This window comes from Gallinula chloropus (assembly GCF_964237585.1).
Source record: "Gallinula chloropus genome assembly, chromosome: 2".
NCBI classification, from domain to species: domain Eukaryota; kingdom Metazoa; phylum Chordata; class Aves; order Gruiformes; family Rallidae; genus Gallinula; species Gallinula chloropus.
This window is the reverse complement of record NC_140086.1, coordinates 136,184,192-136,195,566: the sequence shown is the minus strand read 5'-3', so window position 1 is coordinate 136,195,566 and position 11,375 is coordinate 136,184,192.

The following is an 11,375-nucleotide window of genomic DNA, read 5'->3' as shown; positions in this document are numbered from 1 at the left end:
GCATGTTGGTGCGGAACTTCCTGTGCTCCAACTTGCAGCCATTGCCCCTTGTCCTGTCTCCACAGACTACTGAAAAGGGGCTGGCCATTTCCCCCTGCATCCCCTGCCTAAGATACTTATAGACATTAATTAGATCCCCCCTTAGTCTTCTCTTCTCAAGACTGAACAGCCCCAGCTTATTCAGCCTCTCCTCAAAGGGGAGATGCTCCAGGCCCTTAATCATCTTCGTAGCCCTTCTCTGGACTCTCTGCAGGAGATCCCTGTCCTTTTTATACCAGGGAGCCCAGAACTGGACACAATACTCCAGGTGGGACCTGACCAGGGCAGAGTAGAGGGGGAGGATCAAAAAAATACATAGTAGTATTACATCAAACTGGGGCGAGGGTGGAATGTAGAGAAGTTTTCATAGAATTTCTGTAGTAGCTACTATTGGCTGTAATGAAAATATGGAAACTAAATGAAGTGCTGGTGGTAAGAATGTGATGACACTATTGTCTTGGTGCCCCAGGTCAGGAAGTAAGTCAGTGTTATGCATCATGCATTCATGTAGTAGATGGCACAACAGTCCTAACAGCTCTTTGCATTCACATAAATAACGGGAGAGTAATGATGGATCACATACACCTTTCAACATCCCAGAGCAGGTACTTGCTTTTAGTCTGCAGCCGTCCATGCTACAGTCTGTCTGTGAGGTTTCACCAAAAAAAGAGACTGTGAATATTCCATTGAAGTGTACTTTGTGGTGAGGTTTCAGGGTAGCTCAAAGAGCTTTGTGCAGTCACAGCTCAGCCATTTGTCAAACACATCCAAGGGTCCGAGCACACTGTGTGGTTCATACAGTAACCCGGGAGCTGCTGAGCTTTCAGCATTGTCCTGCAGGTTGCAGCGAGATGTTGGACGAGCCTTTGTAAACTTGTGTGGCAAAACAGAGTGTCTAGCGGTGGAAGTTTTGATGGCCCCAGAAGGATGCAGCAGCTGTAGAACAGAGACAAGAGAGGGCTTAGTTCTGCCAGCCAATTCAATTCACTTTTCCTTGCTGCAAAGATAAAATAAACTCTTGAGATCAAAGATCTCCTTTACAAGGCTGTCCTCTTAAGTCAGTCAACACATGCGCTTCAATAACAAAACATAAAAGAAACTGCTCACAAGCAAACAAAAAAAGATGAGCCTCAATTATAAACATCCTTCATCCAACTGCTTGAGGATATCAGCATTATGGTTCGAGGAGCCACTCACCTCCCCGTATTCATGCAACTGTGCAGCGGTCAGCCTTGGGCATCCGTCTGAATCTTGCCAGAAAAGAAGCCTGAAGCAGATGGGCTCAGAAAGCAAAGACTGGTGAAATGGACCATCATGGTTGCTTTAAAGCAACCAATGCTCGTTAGAACTGAGAAAGTTTATGGGGCTTCAGCCTGACCACTGTGTCACCCTTGTCATGAAGCGATCTGCTATTTCTCTGTTTTCCTTAAGAAAATTAAGCAATGTGTGATGTTTTGGAAACTGTACTGTAATTTCCTTTTTCAGCTGTTTTTAGAAACTACTGGTGCATCTGCTTGGCTTATTCTGCTTTTAAAGATATTTTTAGATTCCTGTAACTCTGGTTTTGTCGATTATATAGTTAAATAGGGCTTTTGTCAAAGACTTAATATTTATCTTGCCAACTGATTCAAGGATCTTTTTGTTGCTTCTTGACTTTTATGTCTTTTGCAGTTTGGTTAGTTCTTCAGTTGTCTCTCAAATAAAACCCATTTACTCTTTTCCTTCTACTTGGTAGGCTGGAATAGAACACATGCATTAAATTTATCCCCAAAAAGGCATAAATTTTGTTTCAAGTAGTATTACAGTACTTGGGGATATTACATATCAATCTTAATATCATTATGGCTTAAACTGGACATACAGGGTTAAAAATCTCTGTCTGTCAATGTAGTTTAAGTCAAGTTGTAGTTTAACTTATGTTTTTGGGATTAGCAAAGTGGGAAGGTGTCATATTACTGATTGATGGTTCCTTTTTATATGTTTACTGCATGTAGTGTGCTCATTGATCAGGTTCAAATAACCGTGCCAAAGCTAGAACCAGCCATCAGGTTTCTAAAGGGCATCAAATAAGAGGCTGCTGATTGAGAAATGGAAATGTAGTGCTTTGCTGCAGACCTCTAAGATGCTTTATGGTAGAAATTACTATTAAGATTCATCTTGAGTCTTAACATCATAAATTAAGTTGAAGATATTTGAAATCTTAGGGCAGCTGTAAAAAAATAGAGTGAATGAACAAAGATGGCTGTTGTGGTTTTGTTTATTTAGAGGCTAACCAGCAAAATGATTCATCTTGCAGTTATTTCCATAACACCTTTGGAATGGAGGGCTATTGTCCTAGCTATTGGTTTGTACAAATCTAAGAGTATCTCTTCAAATAAAGCCATTTTCCAGGACGATAGGTTTTGTCCAAAACTGTTTGCCTCAATATTTACAACCTCTAAGTCTTCTCCAAACTAACCCTTTTCACCACCACCTCCAATGGCTGCCTCTCCTGCAAAAGAAAGTTGCATCCTGTTTTAGAAACCTCAGTCCTAGGTGTGGAGGGAAAACCCCTCAGCCTCCTTGGGGACAGCCTATTCCATCCAGATGGGCCTTGACAGATGCTTTGCTTCTGGGATAGGGCATATCCTGGTAGACAGGCATCTCAAGGGTGATGGTCCTTACAGAAAAGGATGTTGCACAACAATACCCTGTGTGTAAAAACAATGCAGACTTGACTGACTTATGTTCCTGTCTTGTACCTGACCAGTCACACAGTGACAAAGATGTGGCACAATTATTCCAAGCATGCAAGGTGGTGCTGAAGTCCCACCCTGTCTTCTCAGCAAACAATTTACCTTTAAAATCTTTGAATTCGGCATGATCATATTCTGGTGATCCACCAATCTCAGCAGATTGCCTGAGCCATTTCACCCTGCTTAGACCAAAAGGGAAGATCTAAGCCAAGATGCTAAAGGCTATCTCCTAGAAGAAGTCGTCTTGAGACTCATCTGTTCACCACAGACATCAAAAGCAAGCCAGATGAGACTTACTCTGTGAGGACCTCCTGTAGAAATTGAAATCTCTGACTATTTATAAAAATACGAGCAGATGGTCTAAAAAAATCCCTTTTGGGTATTAGACGGGTTGGTGTATCTTTGTCTTTATGGCATAGAGTAGGAAAGATGATTGTAGTGTGTCCACTGCAACAGCAAGCTTCCTGCACAAAGATTAGTTTATCAAAAATAATTGTTGGTTAGGAAGAATAAAAGTCAACTAGTACACCATTCTTAAACAAACAAGGCAAGGCAAGTGAAGGATAAAATCTTACTTGGAAATTTGCAAATAGATTATTGTGGTTTGAGATAAATTGCAATTAACTGAACAGGGCCTTTCTGGCATCTACTGCCTCATCTTGCTTCAAAGAGTTACTTTGGCTTGTACACAAACTAATATTCTGCTTCCCCAAAGGAATGAACTATGGAGATAATGCTGAAAAAGTTCTCCTTTGGAACACCATTTGCTTATGATATATCACTTCAGCCTGAAAATCATAACCCAGTAATTTATCAGTCTCCAAGAGAGTAGTCTGCTCTCATTTAGGACTTACTTTAAAACTGGTATCTGAACAGATAATCTGTGCAAAACCATCTCAGCAAACTGGAGCAGTAGAAGCGTTAGAAGATGAGAGGAGGCATCTCCACAACGGGGTTTAATGTAAAGCATTGGTGGCATTAGGAATGAAAATAGCTTATGCTTTTCATTTAAATAAAAAAAAGGAAAAAGTGAGGTGGCAGCCTGGCACGTGGATCGTATTTTTTTAAGCACTTGTAGTAACCAACAGAAATGTTTTTGAGAACATGGTGGTAACCCAGTAACACTTGGATTACTCTAACTTTTCCTCCCTGTTCATCTTAAACTCCTTCGACCTACAGAAAGCCTCTTCTACAGTGTTTACTACATTATTAAGGTGATGAAATTTGGGATAAACAGAGAAGAGGGATGATACTTATCTGAGAATTTCCTCCCTTGAACCTTTTGTCCCAGATAGATTGAACCTGGACTTGTAGCTGGCTTTCCTGAGTGCCTGCTGGCATGCTGGTCAGGCCAAGCCAGAAGCTCCAAGCAGGGAATTGCTGAGATCCAAATCTCGTCTCTTCTTCCTTCATGCTGATGTGCTTAATTATGATCCCAGTCATCCATATTTCCATCTGCTCACAGGAAAGGAAGGAAAGAGGAGCTCTTCAGCCAACGTTAGGATGAGAGTCACCCTCTGGCTTGTCCTCTCTTCCTTTGGCTGGCTAAGCACAGAGCCAAGCGTGACTGCTGCTGCCAGAGATGGCTCCAGCAAAGTGCCTGGAAACGGGACGGATTCATCTCTCTCAGCCGTTTTGTCCTACTTTTCTCCTGAAGAATTACTTCTGCAGAGATGAGACCTGCCATTAGCAGTGGAAGGCTTTATTACAAACGGGAACTAATTTACTTTTAAATAAGTATTTTGATTTGCCCGGAATGCTTTAAGTCCTGGCAGTGTGGTCTGGGAAAGGTTCAGCGGGATGTTTCTTTGCTTCAGATACAATGAAAGAGCTGGTCTGTTGCCAGCCATAGAGGGAGGAGGAGGAAATTAGAATATGCAGCATTTAGGGAAAAGTCAGATAAAAATAAAACTTTGTTCTCTAGATGCAGTTTTAGTTATGAAGTGAGCAGCAGTTCAAAGCAGAGAGATGCAGACGAAGTTAATTTATAACGATCACTTCCTAAAAGGGATTGAGGTGGGATGCAGAAAATGCTGTGCGGATGTAGGCCAGCAACAGGCCCTTTTCAGTCTGCTGTCCTCTCCAAATGTGTGAGAAAACGACCAGGTGAATTCACCTAACTTCCAGGAAGCTTGTTGGTGCCTGCGTCATGTCCTCAGCCCAGATATCTTTTACACACACAAAAAAGCAGCTCTGAAAGGAAGAAGGGAGTTTTGCACATGCTTGGTTTTCAGCAAAGTTCTTGCAATCCACCTCGTCACAGCTCACAGGGTTTGTCCTGAAGGTTGCAGCAGAAGTAAGGTAAGAAAGGTTGGGCAACAGAAATGTGTCATAACTGCAGATATATATATATATATATATGGAAAATGTATGTATATATATCTGTGTATACAAGTAGGTACAGATAGACAGACAGACAGACACAAACAATGATGTTTCACAAAAAGATGCATTGTGTGAGATTGGACTTCAGTTCTTCCAGGAGAATTTTGTGCCCTTTAATTCAGGTGTCAGATGCTTCACATGACTCTACTGGATGGAAACCTGGGTTGTTCTTTCATATACACTGTTCAAGTGCCATGTCCAGTTCTGGGCCCTCTCTACAAGACAGACCTCGATGGCGGCTGAGGGAGCTGGGAATGCTTAGTTTTGAGGAGAGGAGCCTGAGGGGAGACCGTATTGCTGCCTGTAGTTATCTGAAAGGAGGTTGTAGAGAGGTGGGCGATGGTCTCTTCAGCCAAGTCACAGGAGATAGGACAAGGGGAAATGGCACTAAGCTGCACCAGGGCAGGTTCAGATTAGATGTTTGGAATGTTCTTCACTGAAAGAGTTGTCAGGGCCTGGAACAGGCTGCCCAGGGAGGTGGTTGAGTCACCATCCCTGAATGTGTTTAAAAACAAGTGGATGAGGTACTTGGAGATATGGTTTGGTAGAGGACAGGTACAGTTGGGCTCGATGATCTTAAAGGTCTTTTCCAACCTAGTGATTATGTGATTCATAACACAGTTACCAGCTAGACCACTTGTACAAAAAAATGGTGGGGTTGTTTTCTTTTTTTTTAAGCCAAATAAAAACCAGTACTTGCAATTTTCCCATTTGTCACTTGTGTGAAGGCATTAAGTGCTTATATGCACAGGTGAAGCTGCAGTTTCTAGTCCCAAGTCTTTGCTGGTTTCATGGGAACCGTGTGCCTTTAAGAGCTACTCTCTATCCTCATAATTTCTTGTTATAGGAAATTGCAGTTGGCAGCAATCAGGTTAAGTATTTAAATATTTTACATTTAATTGAGGGGATTAAAATCACATTTCTAATTTCAAATGTTTTCCCATCTTAACTACAAACCTGGGGTGTATGTTTTACAGCTTTTTAAAGATGTTAATGCTTAGTGTGGAAGTACTGGATTTCCAGAATACCAAAGAAAGCACCGTTACCTTTTTCTTGTCATGTAAAGACGGACACGTTGTCTGGCAGGTACCAAGTTGTTTATTATTTCGATTGCCACCTTCCCTTCACTCCCCTTCTCTTATCCCTTTCCCAGTGTTTGGTTTTAAGTGTCAAATGTGGAGAAAATCCTTGTAACAAAAGAGCTGGCAGAATCTGGTCAAGAACAATGATCCCTCTTTGGTAGGGGATCACATCCAGCTCATTTTTTTGTACTCTACATCCTCCTGCTTTATTTTTTTAGTGTAAGTGACTTAGGTATTTCCAAGAATGAGGGTCGGGGAAAAGGAATCGCAGTGGCCTCTTCTTTGAAGTAAGATTTAAGAAAAAAAAGTCGGGGAGAAACTCTATTAAAATGTGGCTGCCTTCCATGCTTTTTAAAGCTGTGCTGTTTGCACGTGCAATGCCTGCCAAGGAGCCCGTCCGCATCTTGTGTGTTGCAGTCAACAGCTCTCACCCTGCAATCTGCAGCTCGTCTCCCTCTTCGGGCAACTCTGCCTCACCTTTCTGGGTTCATCTTGTCTTAGGCTTGTTTTCCTTTTGTAATTCTAGACAATTTCAGCCATTTAATTCTAATCTAAAAGTGCATTAAGATCACAAAGCTATGCATGAGAGTTGTGCTGCTCTGGGGGGGACAGCCTGCATCTGGAGCATTCCCTCCAAAGTGGCTGGTACCGACAGGCTCCTAAAGGCAGCCAACATAGGAGCTGTGCTGTGTAGGCCAGCTCGCTCAGCTAATTTGCCTGTCTCACTGACACAGATTGGAGCCTGCAGCCCCTCGCTGGGTTCACCTGCTGTTCCTGGAGACAGAGTGATCATTGATCTCAGTGGAAGCAAGGAGATCAGTTGGGAGCCAGGAGCTTTTTTTCTTATGAAGGCAAAATTTTGCTCCCGTGACTAGTTGTTGCTCCCGTTTCCAAGCTCCTGCTGGACCTGATCCCTGCTTCTCATGGATGTGGACTCCTACTTCATAGTTGCCAGTAATTATACATCTAAATCAGGGGTCAGGAAGACTTCTTGCCTCTGACACACACCCAAATTGTATCCTGGGTACAGATCAAGACAAGGCCGTGGCGTCTGGTATTTTTTTCTCCACGTTGCCTTCATTTGGAAAGAATGTGTGTGGGCAGAGGAGGAGCTGTGGTGCATTTCAGCAGATCCCCATCTGGACCATCAGAGATCCAGGGCTGCAGGACACAGCTTCCCACATCCCAGAGCATCCCTTCCCATTCAGCAGGCTTTCACGAGGGGCTTTTGACCCTCAGGGTTAAATCCTTTCCTTCCCCCTCCACTTCATTCAGTGGGGTATATGTTTTACCTTTAGAGGTGGGCTATAACAAAAGGTAGGTTTTAAGAAAAACAATCCAAGAAAGATGATTTGAGTACAGTCTGTTCATAGTGAAAATAAAGTACTATTGGAAAACATATGTTTCCAGGTGTTGCTCAGAATGAAGGATGAACTAGGCCTGATGTCATGGGCAAACAAGTTCTACACGCTCAGGTTCACCACAGCAACAGCTCCCTCCGTGCCTGAGGCAGACCAACACGATCTCTGCAGGCTGTGGAAGTGTCGCTCAATCCATCTGCCGCTTACTGGGGTGACCCGTAAGCTCCCTCAGGGTGGACATGGCATAAACACAGTTTCTTAACCTGCTGAGTGAGGGTGCGGTGGGAGTGGGGAGTGATGGAATCCCTGGGTTTGAAATACTTACAGGGTGGTCGCGTCTGTGCAGGACAGGAGGTTTCCCCAAAATCCCGAGCCCTGCCCAGTCTCTCAAATGAACACTGGCTTAAGGTGATACTCTGGGTACTACCCCTTGTTAATACCCAGAGTATTAACTCTTCCGTTCAGCGCTGCCCATGCCATACTACCACAAGTAGTGCCGCCCAAGAGGGGTGGATCTGCAAAGTGAAACCCCGCCAGGCTGAGGGTTTAACACTTGTTGCTACAAGTGCTTTTAATTTAGAGTGTCATTGCTCTTGTCCTGCAGGACAGATGTCCCCTGGACTCCAACACACATCTCCTGGGTTTGTTTCATTCAAAAGAAAAGCAGCTTGCTCTGAGATGGCTCCGTGATTCCAGCGGGGACATGGGACGTTGGGATGATCTGGAGACGGACTCCTGAGCGGAAGTGCTGACGTGTCTGCTAACATGCATCTGTGTGTAGGGCTTCACCGCAAGAGCTCGGCAAGCAGGGGCTCGGGCTGAAGAGGTGCCGAATGTTCCCCTGAAGTCACAAACCAGGGATTTGGTGCATCAATTATGTAATTATTACGTAATTGCCACAAAAGTGGGATTTGTCATAAAATCAGTTATCCTCTTATCCTCTCGATGCAGATCAGATAACTATATTTTGATTCCAGAATCCCATCCAGTTTCCTACTTCTTTTCACTCTCTGGATATACTAAGATACCACGATAAATTACTCTGAGGCGACTCTTAGCTCTCTGTGCCTTGCCTTTTATACACATTACTGTTGGGGAGACAGATTTTTTTGTGGTTTTTGGAAGATTAAAAAAAAAATATTATTACAAATTGAAAGAAAACACATTCATCACGGAGACACATAAAAGAGGTCACTTCTGAGTTTGCATTACTTAAAACTGTAAAGTAATATATAAAAAAACCTTTTCCACTTTCAATACTCATTTTTTGGCACAGTAATTTTGAAAACAAACATGAGCAAAATGTTGAAATAGGTATTAATAAAAACCTCTTCTTTCCTTTCCAAATGGAAAGTTGCCAGAATAGTAAAGCGTGTGAAGAGTTTAAATTTTGATGACTATTGACTTTTTAGTGGAAAATACTCTCAGTGAAACTGATTAGTTGCTTCTTTAAAAGTAAGGAGGAAGATGATAAACAATGCTTAGTTGGAAAATGCCTTAATCTACCCAAAAGCAAAAGCAACTATAAGATTTTGAACCCTCCTTCAAGTTCTTCATAATCATTATCTCAGATAGCCTTCAAATTGTGATTGCCATGGTTAGTGAACTTGGTGAGGAGTATTTTTTAACTGGAAAAAGAAATAGGAACACAAACTGTGCTTTCTGTATGGTGCAATAGCTTTCATAACTTTTTTCTAACCACACCATGAGATGTAATACGGCCAGGTAGTGCCTACTAAGAGTTTTGGTGAAAAGAAGAAGCACTTTTCATGATCCAGCCTTCAGATTTAGCTTTATAAGACTCCTATATTTATACGACTCCTTTATATGACTCCTAAGTTGAGAAGATTTATGTTTCCCCTCCAAACAGAGCCATCTTCCCTAATCCATACTGTATTGAACAGTTTGAAAATAACATTATTACTGGGCAGGCAGTCACCCACAGAAAGCATAATCACGTTTCATTTTAGAAAATATTAACAAATTGAACGCACTGCCTGGATCTCACTTGCCTATCTGCCTTTTACAGAAGGATGTATGGGCTATGGATAATTTATAAACAATAGTATTATATTATTGATCACTAATCTCCATGGTTACTGGGCTCCTCCAGTTTCATCTTGGCGCCTATGTAATTAAACCTTGTTGCACACATACCACAATGTAAACCAGATTAGGCTGGAAACACCAGAATCATTACAAAGGACAAAGAAAGAAATTAGCTTTATTTCTCACTGTGGCGTGGCTGGCAAAGCTGTTCTGTCTCTACATGTGGACCTGGTGAAGGAAAAAGCAACACTGTGCTCAACACACCAGAAACCAAGTTCAGAATCTTCCGTGCGCAGAAGTTAACAGCGTGCTGGTCAGATTTAGGTCCTGATCTTTGTCCATAGATTTGTAACAGACCTTTTTGGCACTTTCCATCTGTTGTCATGCTGGGATCTGTAAGAATACCTTCAGCTTGAGCATCACTCTGTTCTAATGTAATCATAAAGTAGTATTGAGTACTCTGGCTTATACAGTTAAATATTTAATTATCTTTTCTTCCTTCTTGCTGTGTGAAAGATCAAGGCTATCAATGGTACTGGTACTATTTTTAAATAAATAAAATTTAAAAAGAAAAAAAAAGGCACATGAATATACCCACAACATATTGTTAAGTACCATAAAATTGAGCTTCCCCTCCCTTTATTCTTCAGTTACAGTAATCTTGGTCAGTTCTTGGAGCAACGCTATGTGAAAGTTTAAAGCAAACTTCACCAAAGCTTACTTTTTGAACAAATATGTTTTGAATACTCTCCTATGTCACCTTTGAACTGACCTGAAGCAGGCTTGTTCTCTTCTAGATACCTTGAGTCCAAGATACCTAACTACTTTAAAGGCAAATAGGAAATAGTGGAGGATGCTTTTGCATCCTGAAATAACTTTTAAGGAATCCCTTTCAGTCTCCATTCACTTACTTTTCCTTATCAGACTGTTTTCCATTTAACTTTAGTTTCCCTGTTTCTGGATTCAATTTCCCCTGGCTTCATTTATCCTGCCACAAGCTGCTCCCCGAGGCTGTGGATATCTGTTTTCCAATCTGATTGCAGAGGTAACTGCTCTGAAGGGCACAGTCACCTTTACCATGGCAGCTACTAAAGGGCTCTCCAACTGCTCCTTCTCCTGCATTTCTGCATAGTTTCAACCTTCAAGGTACTGCCTGTTAGCTGGGTCAATATTTTCAGACTCTGTGGGCTCTCTCCTCCCTTTCTGTTTCCCAAAGGCCATAGGTTCCTTCCCAAATAAAGCACATTAATGATTTTAAAGTTTTTTTTTCTCGTTCCACTGTATGTTCACTCCCAAATACAACACTTTCTGCATCGACCATATCTCTTGAGGCTCCCAATGGAAGTGGATATTCACAACTAGTAGCAGATAATAAAAACCAAAAATAAGATATACAAAGATTTACAGAATATTATTTCCACATTATCCATTTCTGGAAAAGCAGCAGAAATGAAAGGGTCCACATACACAAAACCCATGAAGTTGTTAAACCAAGATGCTCAGGTACTGCTGTAGTCACAGGAGGTCCGTGAGTGGCAAAGAAATCCTCTTCTAAAACACTAAGTATGTACAAGACCATAGAAAACAAAACATTCAGTGTGTGGAAAGAGGATTTGTGGGTGGTTTTGGCCAGATCAAATCCCAAAAGTTGACAGGAAGAGTAATTCCAGAATTGAGATGACACTTTCATAAAAACAACAGCAAAGCAACAATATAATTCTGTA